At 46.2% G+C, this 19,597-nt stretch overlaps 1 protein-coding gene across 3 annotated transcripts in view; it reads right to left on the bottom strand.

Annotated features, from left to right (window-relative positions):
* Window positions 1-17,238, bottom strand: part of LOC123996510 (cytoplasmic FMR1-interacting protein 1 homolog) — an 89,591-nt gene extending 72,353 nt beyond the window's left edge. For 2 of the 3 annotated variants that reach the window (XR_006832002.1, XR_006832001.1), the window contains exon 1: window positions 17,000-17,238. The gene's annotated coding sequence lies outside the window, so the exon portion shown is untranslated. The remainder of the gene's footprint in view (window positions 1-16,999) is intronic. The other variant, XM_046299900.1, reaches the window with a different exon arrangement.
* Window positions 17,239-19,597: the final 2,359 nt, after the last annotated feature.

Raw genomic sequence — 19,597 nt, 5'->3', positions numbered from 1 at the left:
TGCATATCACGGGGACTATTCGATGCTATTGCAGTCCGCCACAGGATGTTTTTGTGCTGGTCGAGGGCAGTCAGGTCTGGAGTGAACCAAGGGCTGTATCTGTTCTTAGTTCTGCATTTTTTGAACGGAGCATGCTTATCTAAAATGGAGAGGAAGTTACTTTTAAAGAATGACCAGGCATCCTCAACTGACGGGATGAGGTCAATGTCCTTCCAGGATACCCGGGCCAGGTCGATTAGGAAGGCCTCCTCACAGAAGTGTTGTAGGGAGCGTTTGACAGTGATGAGGGGTGGTCGTTTGACTGCGGCTCCATTGCGGATACAGTCAATGAGGCAGTGATCGCTGAGATCCTGGTTGAAGACAGCAGAGGTATATTTGGAGGGCCAGTTGGTCAGGATAACATCTATGAGGGTGCCCTTGTTTACAGAGTTAGGGTTGTACCTGGTGGGTTCCTTGATGATTTGTGTGAGATTGAGGGCATCTAGCTTAGATTGTAGGACTGCCGGGGTGTTAAGCATATCCCAGTTTAGGTCACCTAACAGAACAAACTCTGAAGCTAGATGGGGGGGGCGATCAATTCACAAATGGTGTCCAGGGCACAGCTGGCAGCTGAGGAGGGTCGGTAGCAGGCGGCAACAGTGAGAGACTTATTTCTGGAGAGAGTAATTTTTAATTAGTAGTTCGAACTGTTTGGGTATGGACCTGGAAAGTATGACATTACTTTGCAGGCTATCTCTGCAGTAGACTGAAACTCCTCCCCCCTTTGGCAGTTCTATCTTGACGGAAGATGTTATAGTTGGGTATGGAAATCTCTGAATTTTTGGTGGCCTTCCTGAGCCAGGATTCAGACACTGCAAGAACATCAGGGTTAGCAGAGTGTGCTAAAGCAGTGAGTAAAACAAACTTAGGGAGGAGGCTTCTGATGTTGACATGCATGAAACCAAGGGTTTTTCGATCACAGAAGTCAACAAATGAGGGTGCCTGGGGACATGCAGGGCCTGGGTTTACCTCCACATCACCCACGGAACAGAGAAGGAGTAGTATGAGGGTGCGGCTAAAGGCTATCAAAACTGGTCGCCTAGAGCGTTGGGGACAGAGAATAAGAGGAGCAGGTTTCTGGGCATGGTAGAATATATTCAGGGCATAATGCGCAGACAGGGGTATGGTGGGGTGCGGGTACAGCGGAGGTAAGCCCAGGCCCTGGGTGATGATGAGAGAGGTTTTATCTCTGGACATGCTGGTTGTAATGGGTGAGGTCACTGCATGTGTGGGAGGTGGGACAAAGGAGTTATCAGGGGTATGAGGAGTGGGACTAGGGGCTCCATTGTGAACTAAAACAATGATAACTAACCTGAACAACAGTATACAAGGCATATTGACATTTGAGAGAGTCATACAGCAAGGCATACAGTAATCACAGGTGTTGAATTGGCAGAGCTAGCTAAAACAGTAGGTTAGACAGCAACAGCTAATCTGCTAGCACGACAACAGCAGGTAAAATGGCATTGACTAGGCAACGGGGCCAACAGATAAAACAAACAAGCAGAATGGAGTACCGTGATTAATGGACAGTCCAGCGTGCATCAGCTATGTAGCCAAGTGATCAGAGTCCAGGGGCAGCGGTGGATGGGGCAGGGGGGCTGGACTGGCGAGTGTTATCCAGGTTAAAAAACTAACAATGACTAAATAGCTTGTAGCTAGTTAGCTGGTTAGCTTCTGGGGGTTCTTGAGTGTGTTCTAAAAAATAAAAATAATAGCGATTCTGTATCACATTGGGTGAGGCAGGTTTCCGGAAGGTAAAAACAAATTAAAAATCAGAAAGCGATAGAAAGTAAATATGGGTGTTTGGGACGCGGCGATGCAGACGGTTAGCAGGCCTGTGCTTGCAAGCTAACAGTTCGTAGATAGCTAGATAGCTAGTTGTGAAGATCCAGCTGAAAATTGTTCCGTTTGCGGTGGGAATCCGGGGATGAAAAATAAGTAGGTCCGTTATGCTCTGGTTAGAGTCGCGTTGTTCGAACTGGCGAGAGCTTTCCGTGCTGAAGGTTAGCTGATGACCGCTAGCATGGCTGGTGGTTAGCTGGCTAGCTTCAGTTGAGGGGTTCCGGTTCCGAAGTAAATATAAATACTTTAGGAAAAATAGCTACATTGGGTGAGGCGGGTTGCAGGAGAGTATTTGGAAGCTTAGGTTTAGCTAAATGTTTTTAAAGAGATATGCGAAGAAAAATATGTAAAAAACGAAAAATAAACTATATATACAGGGGACACGACAGGACGACTTACTACTACGCCATCTTGGAACAACTATCTAACAGGCATCAGGCTATCAATGTGTATAATATCTAACAGGCTGGAGGCTATCAATGTGTATAATATCTAACAGGCTCAGGCTATCAATGTGTATATTATCTAACAGGCATCAGGCTATCAATGTGTATAATATCTAACAGGCATCAGGCTATCAATGTGTATAATATCTAACAGGCATCAGGCTATCAATGTGTATAATATCTAACAGGCATCAGGCTATCAATGTGTATAATATCTAACAGGCTGGAGGCTATCAATGTGTATATTATCTAACAGGCATCAGGCTATCAATGTGTATAATATCTAACAGGCATCAGGTTAACAGGCATCAGGCTATCAATGTGTATAATATGGAGGCTATCAATGTGTATAATATCTAACAGGCGGGGTAAGAGTAGAGAAGACAATGAAATGCTAATGCACATTGTGACTGAGTGACAGTAAACTTGGCTGCCTGCTGCAACATGACCACAGACACTCAGAGTGCTAATCTGAAGCTAATCTGAAGCCAACATCTATTTACATTAAAACACTTCTTTTTTTTTTTTACAATCACAAGTAGCATCCGATCCAACTGTCAATTTACGGACATGATTATGAGTATAGCCATGTCAGCAAACCCCTGGCAGGAACTTACACATAACTGAACAATAAGGCATCTGATTGGCTTAGAATAAACACTGGGACAATCACACTTCCTGGTTGAAACACTCAATCTAAAAGATGGAAGTAGACTGAATATGTACACTAGTAGTGGAGCTCTTCAACACATTATAGTTGTGGAGCTCTTCAACACATATTATAGTTGTGGAGCTCTTCAACACATATTATAGTTGTGGAGCTCTTCAACACATATTATAGTTGTGGAGCTCTTCAACACATATTATAGTTGTGGAGCTCTTCAACACATATTATAGTTGTGGAGCTCTTCAACACATATTATAGTTGTGGAGCTCTTCAACACATATTATAGTTGTGGAGCTCTTCAACACATATTATAGTTGTGGAGCTCTTCAACACATATTATAGTTGTGGAGCTCTTCAACACATATTATAGTTGTGGAGCTCTTCAACACATATTATAGTAGTGGAGCTCTTCAACACATATTATAGTTGTGGAGCTCTTCAACACATATTATAGTTGTGGAGCTCTTCAACACATATTATAGTTGTGGAGCTCTTCAACACATATTATAGTTGTGGAGCTCTTCAACACATATTATAGTTGTGGAGCTCTTCAACACATATTATAGTTGTGGAGCTCTTCAACACATATTATAGTAGTGGAGCTCTTCAACACTAACTGACTGGCAGACCTGTGAAATACAGTCTGTCAGACTCTTCAAACATATTATAGTCTGTCAGACCTGTGAAATACAGTCTGTCAGACCTGTGAAATACAGTCTGTCAGACCTATGAAATACAGTCTGTCAGACCTGTGAAATACAGTCTGTCAGACCTGTGAAATACAGTCTGGCAGACCTGTGAAATACAGTCTGGCAGAGCAGGGTAGTAACTGTAGAGAACTACACATGGTATGTTATGCTTACGTTTCAACAAATGATTTAACAGATTCACTATGCAGATATCACTCTGCCATTTACATTTAAGTCATTTAGCAGACGCTCTTATCCAGAGCGACTTACAACCATCACATCAGGATTACTTTATCCTATCCTAGGTATTCATTAAAGAGGTGGGGTTTCAGGTGTCTCCGGAAGGTGGTGATTGACTCCGCTGTCCTGGCGTCGTGAGGGAGTTTGTTCCACCATTGGGGGGCCAGGGAGCGAACAGTTTTGACTGGGCTGAGCTGGAACTGTACTTCCTCAGTGGGAGGGAGGCGAGCAGGCCAGAGGTGGATGAACGCAGTGCCCTTGTTTGGGTGTAGGGCCTGATCAGAGCCTGAGGTACTTCCTCAGTGGTAGGGAGGCGAGCAGGCCAGAGGTGGATGAACATTTCCTGGTTCATAAAACTAGTAGTTTGACTAATTCCAGTTTATGTGACAAAACAAACAAGTGTTGTGTAGAGAATCACTGTTCCCTCTCAACCACTGACATTTATTATCCAGTCTAATGTCATTTACTACACGCTTAATCAAAGGGCCACAGACTGCTTCCAGTCTAATGTCATTTACTACACCCTTTATCAAAGGGCCACAGACTGCTTGACCAGTCTAATGTCATTTACTACACCCTTAATCAAAGGGCCAGGCCAGACTGCTTCCAGTCTAATGTTTTTACTACACCCTTAATCAGTGGTAAGGGCCACAGACTGAACATTTCCAGTCTAAAATGTCATTTACTAACCCTTTATCAAAACAAACAAGTGTTCCAGTCTAATGTCATTTTACACCCTTAATCAACCACTGACATTTATTATCCAGTCTAATGTCATTTACTACACCCTTTATCAAAGGGCCACAGACTGCTTCCAGTCTAATGTCATTTACTACACCCTTAATCAAAGGGCCACAGACTGCTTCCAGTCTAATGTCATTTACTACACCCTTAATCAAAGGGCCACAGACTGCTTCCAGTCTAATGTCATTTACTACACCCTTTATCAAAGGGCCACAGACTGCTTCCAGTCTAATGTCATTTACTACACCCTTAATCAAAGGGCCACAGACTGCTTCCAGTCTAATGTCATTTACTACACCCTTTATCAAAGGGCCACAGACTGCTTCCAGGGGAAGGAAACCAATATGTCCTCTTTGTAATTTAGGAGACCAATTTGTTTTCAGCACTTCTCTTGCCATGACGGATTGAAACTAGATGTTTTCTCATGACTCGTATCTCTGCAGCAGTGGCGAACAATATGTTCGCAACATCGAATCACAATAAAATCACAGTATGCAATTACAATACACATCATAGAAGCGTTGTGATAATATCGGATCGTGAGGTCCCTGGTAATTCCCAGCCCTAATATCTGGGGGGGCGTTCAGTTCACTCAAACGTTTGCTACGTTGTGGAATGGTTTGTACATGAATGGCACATTTTCCCCAAAACATTTTTTGTAAGTTCTTGAACAGAAAGATAAGTTATCCATTTTGGTGGGTGTGGCTTGAAGCAAAGAGCAGCGTATTTTAAAAAGGGAAACGGTGCATTTTTAACCCATAACCCAAACCCCCCCCCCAACTAGTCATTCAATACAGCACCGTTTCAATTCAATTGAAGGTAAAAATGTAGTGAACCCAGCCCAGTAGTGCTGTTGGAAATCAGTCTCCTCTCACAGACTCTCGTCTGGATGAAGCCTTGCGTGGTAGAAACTCCGTTCAAGTCATGTTATGTTTTGTGGCCCTGTAGCTATGTCGAGACCAGCAGAAAAAGATGTAGCCAATGACACCTCTGAACAGGAGATTGACAGAGTCACACCTCCAACAGTAGCTGTGCAGTTGCAACAAGTTGTCACGTTTGCAAATATACAAGAGGTGTGAAATCACATGAAAACGTCAGCTTCCAAGGAAACCACTTCGCTCGAAGCCTCACTTTGGCACAAGAAAAACAACTACAGAGGTAGAAACCCTGCGGAGATAAATGACGTCCCCCACCACAAACCAAACCTGCAATACCAAGATCCAGATATACTAGGGTCCAGCTGTAACCCTCCCCCATCTACAGTTTCTCTCTTTCGCTTCTAAACCTCAGCAGCAACTCTCACTTCTCCTAAACCTCAGCAGCAGCTCTCACTTCTCCTAAACATCAGCTGCAACTCCCTCTACCCTGCCCCCTCTCTCAACTGTGCTTCACCAGATCACACAAGGAAGGAAGACACTGAGCAAATACAAAACACACAGAGTTCCTTGGGCATATACCAGACTGCTGGAGGGCCTATAGCAGACTAGATCTAGGCCTATAGCAGACTAGATCTAGGCCTATAGCAGACTAGATCTAGGCCTATAGCAGACTAGATCTAGGCCTATAGCAGACTAGATCTAGGCCTATAGCAGACTAGATCTAGGCCTATAGCAGACTGCTGGAGGGCCTATAGCAGACTAGATCTAGGCCTATAGCAGACTAGATCTAGGCCTATAGCAGACTAGATCTAGGCCTATAGCAGACTAGATCTAGGCCTATAGCAGACTAGATCTAGGCCTATCTGGTCTCAATAGAGACATGTTGAGCTTTAAGAGAAACTTCTCCTTATCTAATTGCAGAGTTGGTTCGTGGTGGCAGAATGACTATAGTCATTAGTGGGTGTATTACAAAGCAAGGATCCAACCAACTGGTTACATTGTGGTTTTGCAGGAACCTGGGCCATGCCACCCAGCCCACACCCAACAGATATGATACGAGTACATAGAAACCACATTTATAAATCAACAATACAAGTCACTACAGACATCTGGTTCGTGTGCACTGACACCAAATACAATTTAAACCGTGATTTTCGCAGAGCAAATGGATATGACTTCAGTTCAGAAATAATGAAATGTCGACTTTGAAATCTCTGTTCCTCAATAACAACCCAACTACTAGACCGACATGTAGTTCAACTCCTAGACCGACATGTAGTTCAACTACTAGACCGACATGTAGTTCAACTACTAGACCGACATGTAGTTCAACTCCTAGACCGACATGTAGTTCAACTACTAGACCGACATGTAGTTCAACTACTAGACCGACATGTAGTTCAACTCCTAGACCGACATGTAGTTCAACTACTAGACCGACATGTAGTTCAACTACTAGACCGACATGTAGTTCAACTACTAGACCGACATGTAGTTCAACTACTAGACCGACATGTAGTTCAACTACTAGACCGACATGTAGTTCAACTCCTAGACCGACATGTAGTTCAACTACTAGACCGACATGTAGTTCAACTACTAGACCGACATGTAGTTCAACTACTAGACCGACATGTAGTTCAACTACTAGACCGACATGTAGTTCAACTACTAGACCGACATGTAGTTCAACTACTAGACCGACATGTAGTTCAACTACTAGACCGACATGTAGTTCAACTACTAGACCGACATGTAGTTCAACTACTAGACCGACATGTAGTTCAACTACTAGACCGACATGTAGTTCAACTACTAGACCGACACGTAGTTCAACTACTAGACCGACACGTAGTTCAACTACTAGACCGACACGTAGTTCAACTACTAGACCGACATGTAGTTCAACTACTAGACCGACATGTAGTTCAACTACTAGACCGACATGTAGTTCAACTACTAGACCGACATGTAGTTCAACTACTAGACCGACATGTAGTTCAACTACTAGACCGACATGTAGTTCAACTACTAGACCGACATGTAGTTCAACTACTAGACCGACATGTAGTTCAACTACTAGACCGACATGTAGTTCAACTACTAGACCGACATGTAGTTCAACTACTAGACCGACATGTAGTTCAACTACTAGACCGACATGTAGTTCAACTACTAGACCGACATGTAGTTCAACTACTAGACCGACATGTAGTTCAACTACTAGACCGACATGTAGTTCAACTACTAGACCGACATGTAGTTCAACTACTAGACCGACATGTAGTTCAACTACTAGACCGACATGTAGTTCAACTACTAGACCGACATGTAGTTCAACTCAACTACTAGACCGACATGTAGTTCAACTACTAGACCGACTATGTAGTTCAACTACTAGTTCGACATGTAGTTCAACTACTAGACCGACATGTAGTTCAACTACTAGACCGACATGTAGTTCAACTACTAGACCGACATGTAGTTCAACTCGTAGTTCAACTACTAGACCGACATGTAGTTCAACTCCTAGACCGACATGTAGTTCAACTACTAGACCGACATGTAGTTCAACTACTAGACCGACATGTAGTTCAACTACTAGACCGACATGTAGTTCAACTACTAGACCGACATGTAGTTCAACTACTAGACCGACATGTAGTTCAACTACTAGACCGACATGTAGTTCAACTACTAGACCGACATGTAGTTCAACTACTAGACCGACATGTAGTTCAACTACTAGACCGACATGTAGTTCAACTACTAGACCGACATGTAGTTCAACTACTAGACCGACATGTAGTTCAACTACTAGACCGACATGTAGTTCAACTACTAGACCGACATGTAGTTCAACTACTAGACCGACATGTAGTTCAACTACTAGACCGACATGTAGTTCAACTACTAGACCGACACTAGACCGTAGTTCAACTACTAGACCGACATGTAGTTCAACTACTAGACCGACATGTAGTTCAACTACTAGACCGACATGTAGTTCAACTACTAGACCGACATGTAGTTCAACTACTAGACCGACATGTAGTTCAACTACTCGTAGTTCAACTACAGACCGACATGTAGTTCAACGACATGTAGTTCAACTACTAGACCGACATGTAGTTCAACTACTAGACCGACATGTAGTTCAACTACTAGACCGACATGTAGTTCAACTCGTAGTTCAACTACTAGACCGACATGTAGTTCAACTCGTAGTTCAACTACTAGACCGACATGTAGTTCAACTCGTAGTTCAACTACTAGACCGACATGTAGTTCAACTCGTAGTTCAACTACTAGACCGACATGTAGTTCAACTCGTAGTTCAACTCCTAGACCGACATGTAGTTCAACTACTAGACCGACATGTAGTTCAACTCCTAGACCGACATGTAGTTCAACTACTAGACCGACATGTAGTTCAACTACTAGACCGACATGTAGTTCAACTACTAGACCGACATGTAGTTCAACTACTAGACCGACATGTAGTTCAACTACTAGACCGACATGTAGTTCAACTACTAGACCGACATGTAGTTCAACTACTAGACCGACATGTAGTTCAACTCCTAGACCGACATGTAGTTCAACTACTAGACCGACATGTAGTTCAACTACTAGACCGACATGTAGTTCAACTACTAGACCGACATGTAGTTCAACTACTAGACCGACATGTAGTTCAACTACTAGACCGACATGTAGTTCAACTCGTAGTTCAACTACTAGACCGACATGTAGTTCAACTCGTAGTTCAACTACTAGACCGACATGTAGTTCAACTCGTAGTTCAACTACTAGACCGACATGTAGTTCAACTCGTAGTTCAACTACTAGACCGACATGTAGTTCAACTCGTAGTTCAACTCCTAGACCGACATGTAGTTCAACTACTAGACCGACATGTAGTTCAACTCCTAGACCGACATGTAGTTCAAACTAGACTAGTTCAACTACGACATGTAGTTCAACTACTAGACCGACATGTAGTTCAACTACTAGACCGACATGTAGTTCAACTACTAGACCGACATGTAGTTCAACTACTAGACCGACATGTAGTTCAACTACTAGACCGACATGTAGTTCAACTACTAGACCGACATGTAGTTCAACTCCTAGACCGACATGTAGTTCAACTACTAGACCGACATGTAGTTCAACTACTAGACCGACATGTAGTTCAACTACTAGACCGACATGTAGTTCAACTACTAGACCCATGTAGTTCAACTACTAGACCGACATGTAGTTCAACTACTAGACCGACATGTAGTTCAACTACTAGACCGACATGTAGTTCAACTACTAGACCGACATGTAGTTCAACTACTAGACCGACATGTAGTTCAACTACTAGACCGACATGTAGTTCAACTACTAGACCGACATGTAGTTCAACTACTAGACCGACATGTAGTTCAACTACTAGACCGACATGTAGTTCAACTACTAGACCGACATGTAGTTCAACTACTAGACCGACATGTAGTTCAACTACTAGTTCAACCGACCATGTAGTTCAACTACTAGACCGACATGTAGTTCAACTACTAGACCGACATGTAGTTCAACTACTAGACCGACATGTAGTTCAACTACTAGACCGACATGTAGTTCAACTACTAGACCGACATGTAGTTCAACTACTAGACCGACATGTAGTTCAACTACTAGACCGACATGTAGTTCAACTCGTAGTTCAACTACTAGACCGACATGTAGTTCAACTCGTAGTTCAACTACTAGACCGACATGTAGTTCAACTCGTAGTTCAACTACTAGACCGACATGTAGTTCAACTCGTAGTTCAACTACTAGACCGACATGTAGTTCAACTCGTAGTTCAACTACTAGACCGACATGTAGTTCAACTCGTAGTTCAACTACTAGACCGACATGTAGTTCAACTCGTAGTTCAACTACTAGACCGACATGTAGTTCAACTCGTAGTTCAACTACTAGACCGACATGTAGTTCAACTCGTAGTTCAACTACTAGACCGACATGTAGTTCAACTCGTAGTTCAACTACTAGACCGACATGTAGTTCAACTCGTAGTTCAACTACTAGACCGACATGTAGTTCAACTCGTAGTTCAACTACTAGACCGACATGTAGTTCAACTCGTAGTTCAACTACTAGACCGACATGTAGTTCAACTCGTAGTTCAACTACTAGACCGACATGTAGTTCAACTCGTAGTTCAACTACTAGACCGACATGTAGTTCAACTCGTAGTTCAACTACTAGACCGACATGTAGTTCAACTCGTAGTTCAACTACTAGACCGACATGTAGTTCAACTCGTAGTTCAACTACTAGACCGACATGTAGTTCAACTCGTAGTTCAACTACTAGACCGACATGTAGTTCAACTCGTAGTTCAACTACTAGACCGACATGTAGTTCAACTCGTAGTTCAACTACTAGACATTTTGCAGGTGGTAGCTGAACTACACTGAACACAAATAGAAGAAACACAACATGTAAAGTGTTGGTCCCGTGTTTCATGAGCTGAAATTACAAAAATCCCAGAAACGTTCCATACCTGCAAAAACTCCCCACCCATAGCCGCACCCCTGAGCCCACTGCACCCCTGAGCCCACTGCACCCCTGTGCCCACTGCACCCCTGTGCCCACTGCACCCCTGTGCCCACTGCACCCCTGAGCCCACTGCACCCCTGAGCCCACTGCACCCCTGTGCCCACTGCACCCCTGTGCCCACTGCACCCCTGAGCCCACTGCACCCCTGAGCCCACTGCACCCCTGCGCCCACTGCACCCCTGAGCCCATGCGCGCCTGAGCCCATGCGCGCCTGAGCCCATGCGCCCCTGAGCCCACTGCACCCCTGAGCCCACTGCACCCCTGAGCCCACTGCACCCCTGAGCCCACTGCACCCCTGCGCCCACTGCACCCCTGCGCCCACTGCACCCCTGTGCCCACTGCGCCCGAGCCCACTGTGCCCACTGCACCCACTGCGCCCTCTGCAACCCTGTCGCCACTGCACCCACTGCACCCCTGAGCCCCCTGCACCCCTGAGCCCACTGCACCCCTGAGCCCACTGCACCCCTGTGCCCGCTGCACCCATGAGCCCCTGAGCCCACTGCACCCCTGCACCCCTGAGCCCACTGCACCCCTGTGCCCGCTGCACCCCTGAGCCCCCTGAGCCCGCTGCACCCCTGAGCCCGCTGCACCCCTGAGCCCACTGCACCCCTGAGCCCCTGTGCCCGCTGCACCCCTGTGCCCGCTGCACCCCTGTACCCCTGTGCCCGCTGCACCCCTGAGCCCACTGCACCCCTGAGCCCACTGCACCCCTGAGCCCACTGCACCCCTGTGCCCACTGCACCCCTGTGCCCACTGCACCCCTGAGCCCACTGCACCCCTGCACCCCTGAGCCCACTGCACCCCTGTGCCCGCTGCACCCCTGAGCCCACTGCACCCCTGCACCCCTGAGCCCACTGCACCCCTGTGCCCGCTGCACCCCTGAGCCCGCTGCACCCCTGAGCCCACTGCACCCCTCGCCCGAGCCCACTGCACCCCTGTGCCCGCTGCATCCCTGAGCCCCTGAGCCCCTGCCCAGTCAAGTCAAGTGAAATCCATAGATAAGAGCCTTGTGAATTTATTTCAATTGACTGATTTCCTTCCATGAACTGTAACTCAGTAAAACCGTTTATATTTTTGTTCAGTTTGTTGGATTTGACATTTTGAACATTGACACATGATAGACACACATTAAGGAGAGAGATCTGTAGAAAGACAGAGTGGCTGACAGAGTGGCTGTGGAATGTGTTGGGGGACGGGAGCAGAGCAACGTGGTGATACAGGGGAGACAGATGGACATCTGTGGACTAGGGGAAGGAGGGGTTGAGGTCAGGAGGTGAGGACAGCGATGTGCTGATACAGGGGAGACAGATGGACATCTGTGGACTAGGGGAAGGAGGGGTTGAGGTCAGGAGGTGAGGACAGCGATGTGTTGATACAGGGGAGACAGATGGACATCTGTGGACTAGGGGAAGGAGGGGTTGAGGTCAGGAGGTCAGGACAGCGATGTGCTGATACAGGGGAGACAGATTGACATCTGTGGACTAGGGGAAGGAGGGGTTGAGGTCAGGAGGTGAGGACAGCGATGTGTTGATACAGGGGAGACAGATTGACATCTGTGGACTAGGGGAAGGAGGGGTTGAGGTCAGGAGGTGAGGACAGCGATGTGTTGATACAGGGGAGACAGATGGACATCTGTGGACTAGGGGAAGGAGGGGTTGAGGTCAGGAGGTGAGGACAGCGATGTGTTGATACAGGGGAGACAGATGGACATCTGTGGACTAGGGGAAGGAGGGGTTAAGGTGAGGAGGTGAGGACAGATCTCCTGAAGGGAGTATTTCAAGGTTTTACTACCCTCTTCCTGTGGAACCATAAGATGTAAGGATTGGAGAGGAGGAGGAGCAGCAAACCACTCTTGCTGTCTCTGACTGGCCGGCTCCCCTCGCTCTACTGGGATTCGTACCCTATTACGGGGGCTGAGTCACTGGCTTAGTAGCGCTCTTGCATGACAGTCCTAGAAGGGGTGAGTCACTGACGTGATCTTCCTGTCCGATCTCACAGCGGATGATACCTTCGTGGCTATACTCAGCCTTGCCTCAGGGTCGTAAGTTGGTGGTCTGTTGATATGCCTCGTGGTGTTGGGGCTGTGCATTGGCTAAGTGGGTGGGGTTATATTCTGCCTGGTTGACCCTGTCTGGGGGTATCGTCAGACGGGGCCACAGTGTCCCCCAACCCACCCTTGTCTCAGCCTCCAGTATCTATGTTACAATAGTTTGTGTGTCGGGGGGCTAGGGTCAGTATGTTATATCTGGTGAAATTATCCTGTCTTATCTGGTGTCCTGTGTGAATTTAAGTATGCTCACTCTAATTCTCTCCCTCCCCTCCCGGAGGACCTGAGCCCTGGGACCATGCCTCAGAACTACCTGGCCTGATGACTCCTTGCTGTCCCCAGTCCACCTGGTCATGCTTCTGCTCCAGTTTCAACTGTTCTGCCTGCAGCTATGGAACCCTGACTTGTTCACCAGACGTGCTACCTTGGGTTTCTGTATAGAACTTTGGGACAAAGGCCTTTACAAATACATTTAATTGAAATTTGATTGACTCTCAACGTGGCACAGTCATAGGATGCCACCTTTCCAACAAATCTGTTTGTCAAATGTCTGCCCTGCTAGAACTGGCCCAGTGTAAGTGCTGTTATTGTGAAGTGGAAACTTCTAGGAGGAACAACGGCTCAGCTGTGACGTGGTAGGCCACACAAGCTCACCGAACAGGACCACGGAGTGATGAAACGTGTAGCGTGTGAAAAATAGTCCGTCCTCTGTGGCGACACTCACTACCGTGTTCCAAACTACCCCTGGAAGCAACGTCAGCATAAGAAGTGTTCATGGCCTAGCAGCCGCACATAAGCATGAAATCACCATGCACAATGCCAAGCGTCAGCTGGAGTGGTGATAAGCTCACCGCCATTGGACTCTGGAGCTGCGGAAACGCGTCGAACGGACTAATCATATGTATGTATGTATGTAGCGCTTGGCATTGTACATACATACATACATACATACATACATACATACATACATACATACATACATACATACATACATACATACATACATACATACATACATACATACATACATACATACATACATACATACATACATACATACATACATACATACATACATACATACATACATACATACATACATACATACATACATACATACATACATACATACATACATACATACATACATACATACATACATACATACATACATACATACATACATACATACATACATACATACATACATACATACATACATACATACATACATACATACATACATACATACATACATACATACACTCTTGAATGTACAGGATGGCAACAACAACTGCCCACGTTACACCAGGAACACACAATCCCTCCATCAGTGCTCAGACTGTCCGTAATAGGCTGAGAGAGGCTGGACTGAGGGCCTGTAGGCCTGTTGTAAGGCAGGTCCTCACCAGACAGCACAATCCCTCCATCAGTACTCGTACTGTCCGCATTAGGCTGAGAGAGGCTGGACTGAGGGCTTGTAGGCCTGTTGTAAGGCAGGTCCTCACCAGACAGCACAATCCCTCCATCAGTACTCGTACTGTCCGCATTAGGCTGAGAGAGGCTGGACTGAGGGCTTGTAGGCATGTTGTAAGGCAGGTCCTCACCAGACATCACCGGCAACAATGTCGCCTATGGGCACAAACCCACCGTCGCTGGACCAAACAGGACTGGCAAAAAGTGCTCTTCACTGACGAGTTGTGGTTTTGCCTCACATGGGATGATGGTCAGATTCGCGTTTATCGTTGAAGGAATGAGCGTTACACCGAGGCCTGTACTCTGGAGCAGGATCAATTTGGAGGTGGAGGGTCTGTCATGGTTTGGGGCGGTGTGTCACAGCATCATCGGACTGAGCTTGTTGTCACTGCAGGCAATCTCAACGCTGTGCGTTACAGGGAAGACATCCTCCTCCCTCATGTGGTACCCTTCCTGATATGACCCTCCAGCCATACCGCTCGTTCTGTGTGTGATTTCCTGCAAGGAATGATCTTAATCCCATTGAGCACGTCTGGGACCTGTTGGATCGGAGGGCGAGGGCTTGGGCTATTGCCCGGGAACTTGCAGGTGCCTTGGTGGAAGAGTGGGGTAACATCTCACTGCAAGAACTGGCAAATCTGGTGCAGTCCATGAGGAGATGCACTGCAGTATTTAATGCAGCTGGTGGCCACACCAGATACTGACTGTTACTTTTGATTTTGACCCCCCCTTTGTTCAGGGACACATTAGTCAATTTCTGTTAGTCACATGTCTGTAGAACTTGTTCAATTTATGTCTCAGTTGTTGAATCTTATGTTCATACAAATATTTACACATGTTAAGTTTGCTGAAAGTAAACGCAGAAGACAGTGAGAGGACGTTTCTTTTTTTGCTGAGCTTCGATATTATTTTTAGTCCATATCGCCTTAGTCCTTATACATCCAAAACAGCGAGTGATGCCTGTTAATGTTCAGACGGCTGTTAGCAAAACTCCGCCTACAGAAGACGTCTTCGTCCAATGAGCTTGTGTGCATTCGGAAAGTATTCAGACCCCTTGACTTTTTCCACTTTTGCTACATTCCAGCCTTTATTCTAAAGTGGATTAAATTGTGTTTCCCACCTCAAGCTACATACAATTATCCATAATGACAAAGCAAAAACAAGTTGAGATTTTAGCAAATGTATTTAAAAATATATAACATTTACATAAGTATTCAGTATTCATCTTTCCCTTAATTCCCACCATGCTTCACCGAGGGGATGGTGCCAGGTTTCCTCCAGATGTGACGCTTGGCATTCAGGTCAAAGAGTTCAATCTTTGTTTCATCAGACCAAAGAATCTGGTTACTCATGTTCTGAGCATCCTTTAAGTGAATTCCGTCTGGCCACTTTACCATAAAGGCCTGATTGGTGGAGTGCTGCAGAGATGGTTGTCCTTCTGAAAGGTTCTTCCATCTCCACAGAGGATCTCTAGATTTCTGTCAGAGTGACCATCGGGTTCTTGGTCACTTCCCTGACCAAGACCTTTCTCCCCTGATTGCTCCGTTTGGCCGGGCGGCCAACTCTAGGAAGAGTCTTGGTGGTTCTAAACTTCTTCCATGTAATAATGATGGAGGTCACTGTGTTCTTGGGGACGTTCAATGCTGCAGAAGTGTTTTGGTACCCTTCCCCAGATCTGTGCCTCGACACAATCCTGTCTCAGAGCTAATATGATAGTGTGTAAATTGATGAGTAAAACATTTGATCCATTTTAGAATGAGGCTGTAAAATAACAAAATGTGGAAAAAGTGAAGGTGTCTGAATGCTTTCCGAATGCCCTGTAACAGAGTCATTATCAACCAGTAGCTTTCACAGTAACTTCCCAAACAGCCAATTATTTGTATCACTTTTAGTATTTTCTCATTGATGTCAGTCAACATCCACCATGATTGGTGCAAATAATTCCTGCAACCTGTGACTCGCCTGTATAAGAGTTACTCTCGACGGGCGGATCTGTGTCAGATTCCTGCGTGTCAAGATCCTATCTAGTCTGATTAGTCGCCCTGTTTGAGGCCTAGGGCGTTGAAGGGAAATATGCAGTTTATAGAGTTAACTTTTCATTAATTAAATCAAAATAATAGGCGCATAAGTAAAACATTTTATCGTCTAAATTCGATAAAAACGGTAATTCTCTTGAATAGCAAACCCATAAGGAGTAAAACAACGCGAAGCCACAAAAGGCAACACCCATCCAGAGAAACATCACAGAAAGTTTTCGTAGGCGTTGGTTACACAGCTAAAACTTCCCGAACTGATTAGATACTCACCCGGAGTTGTTTTCCTGGGAATTTGGTCCACTTCAACGACTTAGAAATCCATTCAACACTAATATTAACAAGCTTGACGCCCCTGGAAAGCAATGGCGGTGAAAAAGCATTAAATAGCACCGTTTTTGTTTAGTCTGGGGCAATCTTCTTCCCTGTTTGAGGCTATCGCGTCAGGCAGGCGGAGAGTCGAGAACAGGGAGTTCCTGTCCCACTGAAGCAGGGAAATGGAACAGGAAACCCCTCCACTGCGGTGCAGATGGTATCCGCTAGGGACGGTGTGGGGAACGACCTCACAGGAAAGGGCTCCTCACTACTTACCGTAACCACAGAGTCAGCCTCCTCCACCAATCAGATGAGTGAGTGTGATGACGCGGCATACATGCCTTTCTTTTTTTTTGATGAACTGTTTCACAGAAAGATACATCTTTGAAATTGGCAGATTTTTGGCTGATAAAATATGATAACTTTATTTGGCACCTATAAACTTACTATAGTAATTTATTTGTTGAACTTAAAATAGCCTTGTAGTCCACCCTAACTCCACTCGATAGAGGGGTAACTCACCACCCTAACTCCACTCGATAGAGGGGTAACTCACCACCCTAACCCCACTCTATACAGGGGTAACTCACCACCCTACTCTATACAGGGGTAACTCACCACCCTAACCCCACTCTATACAGGGGTAACTCACCACCCCACTCTATACAGGGGTAACTCACCACCCTACTCTATACAGGGGTATCTCACCACCTTAACCCAACTCTATACAGGGGTAACTCACCACCCTAACCCCACTCTATACAGGGGTAACTCACCACCCTACTCTATACAGGGGTAACTCACCACCCTAACCCCACTCTATACAGGGGTAACTCACCACCCTACTCTATACAGGGGTAACTCACCACCCTACTCTATACAGGGGTAACTCACCACCCTACTCTATACAGGGGTAACTCTCCACCCTGACCCTACTCTATACAGGGGTAACTCACCACCCTAACTCCACTCGACACTGGGGTAACTCACCACCCTAACCCTACTCTATACAGGGGTAACTCACCGCCCTAACACCACTCAATACAGGGGTAACTCACCACCCTAAAACCACTCTATACAGGGGTAACTCACCACCCTAACTCCACTCTACACAGGGGTAACTCACCACCCTTCTCTATACAGGGGTAACTCACCACCCTACTCTATACAGGGGTAACTCACCACCCTACTCTATACAGGGGTAACTCACCACCCTACTCTATACAGGGGTAACTCACCACCCTAACCCTACTCTATACAGGGGTAACTCACCACCCTAACACCACTCGATACAGGGGTAACTCACCACTTGATACAGGGGTAACTCACGACCCTAACCCTACTCTATACAGGGGTAACTCACCACCCTGACCCAACTTTATACAGGGGTAACTCACCACCCTAACACCACTCGATACAGGGGTAACTCACCACCCTAACCCTACTCTATACAGGGGTAACTCACCACCCTACTCTATACAGGGGTATCTCACCACCCTACTCTATACAGGGGTAACTCACCACCCTACTCTATACAGGGGTAACTCACCACCCTAACTCCACTCTATACAGGGGTAACTCACCACCCTACTCTATACAGGGTTAACTCACCACCCTAGCCCTACTCTACACAGGGGTAACTCACCACCCTAACCCTACTCTATACAGGGGTAACTCACCACCCTACTCTATACAGGGGTAACTCACCGCCCTAACTCCACTCTATACAGGGGTAACTCACCACCCTAACTCCACTCTATACAGGGGTAACTCACTACCCCACTCTATACAGGGGTAACCCACCACCCTAACCCTGCTCTATACAGGGGTATCTCACCACCCTAACCCTACTCTATACAGGGGTAACTCACCACCCTAACCCTACTCTGTACAGGGGTAACTCACCACCCTAACACCACTCGATACAGGGGTAACTCACCACCCTAACCCCACTCTATACAGGGGTAACTCACCACCCTAACCCTACTCTGTACAGGGGTAACTCACCACCCTAACCCCACTCTGTACAGGGGTAACTCACCACCCTAACACCACTCTATACAGGGGTAACGCACCACCCTCGTCTATACAGGGGTAACTCACCACCCTAACCCCACTCTATACAGGGGTAACCAACCACCCTACTCTGTACAGGGGTAACTCACCACCCGAACACCACTCGATACAGGAGTAACTCACCACCCTAACCCCTCTATACAGGGGTAACTCACCACCCTAACCCTACTCTATACAGGGGTAATTCACCACCCTAACACCACTCGATACAGGGGTAACTCACCACCATAACCCTACTCTATACAGGGGTAACTCACCACCATAACCCTACTCTATACAGGGGTAACTCACCACCCTAAGCCTACTCTATACAGGGGTAATTCACCACCCTAACACCACTCGATACAGGGGTAACTCACCACCATAACCCTACTCTATACAGGGGTAACTCACCACCATAACACCACTCTATACAGGGGTAACTCACCACCCTACTCGATACAGGGGTAACTCACCACCCTAACACCACTCTTTACAGGG

The sequence above is a fragment of the Oncorhynchus gorbuscha genome, linkage group LG15 (genome assembly GCF_021184085.1).
Source record: "Oncorhynchus gorbuscha isolate QuinsamMale2020 ecotype Even-year linkage group LG15, OgorEven_v1.0, whole genome shotgun sequence".
Classification (NCBI taxonomy): domain Eukaryota; kingdom Metazoa; phylum Chordata; class Actinopteri; order Salmoniformes; family Salmonidae; genus Oncorhynchus; species Oncorhynchus gorbuscha.
The sequence above is the reverse complement of the archived record's forward strand: the minus strand, read 5'-3'. Positions and strand labels throughout refer to the sequence as shown.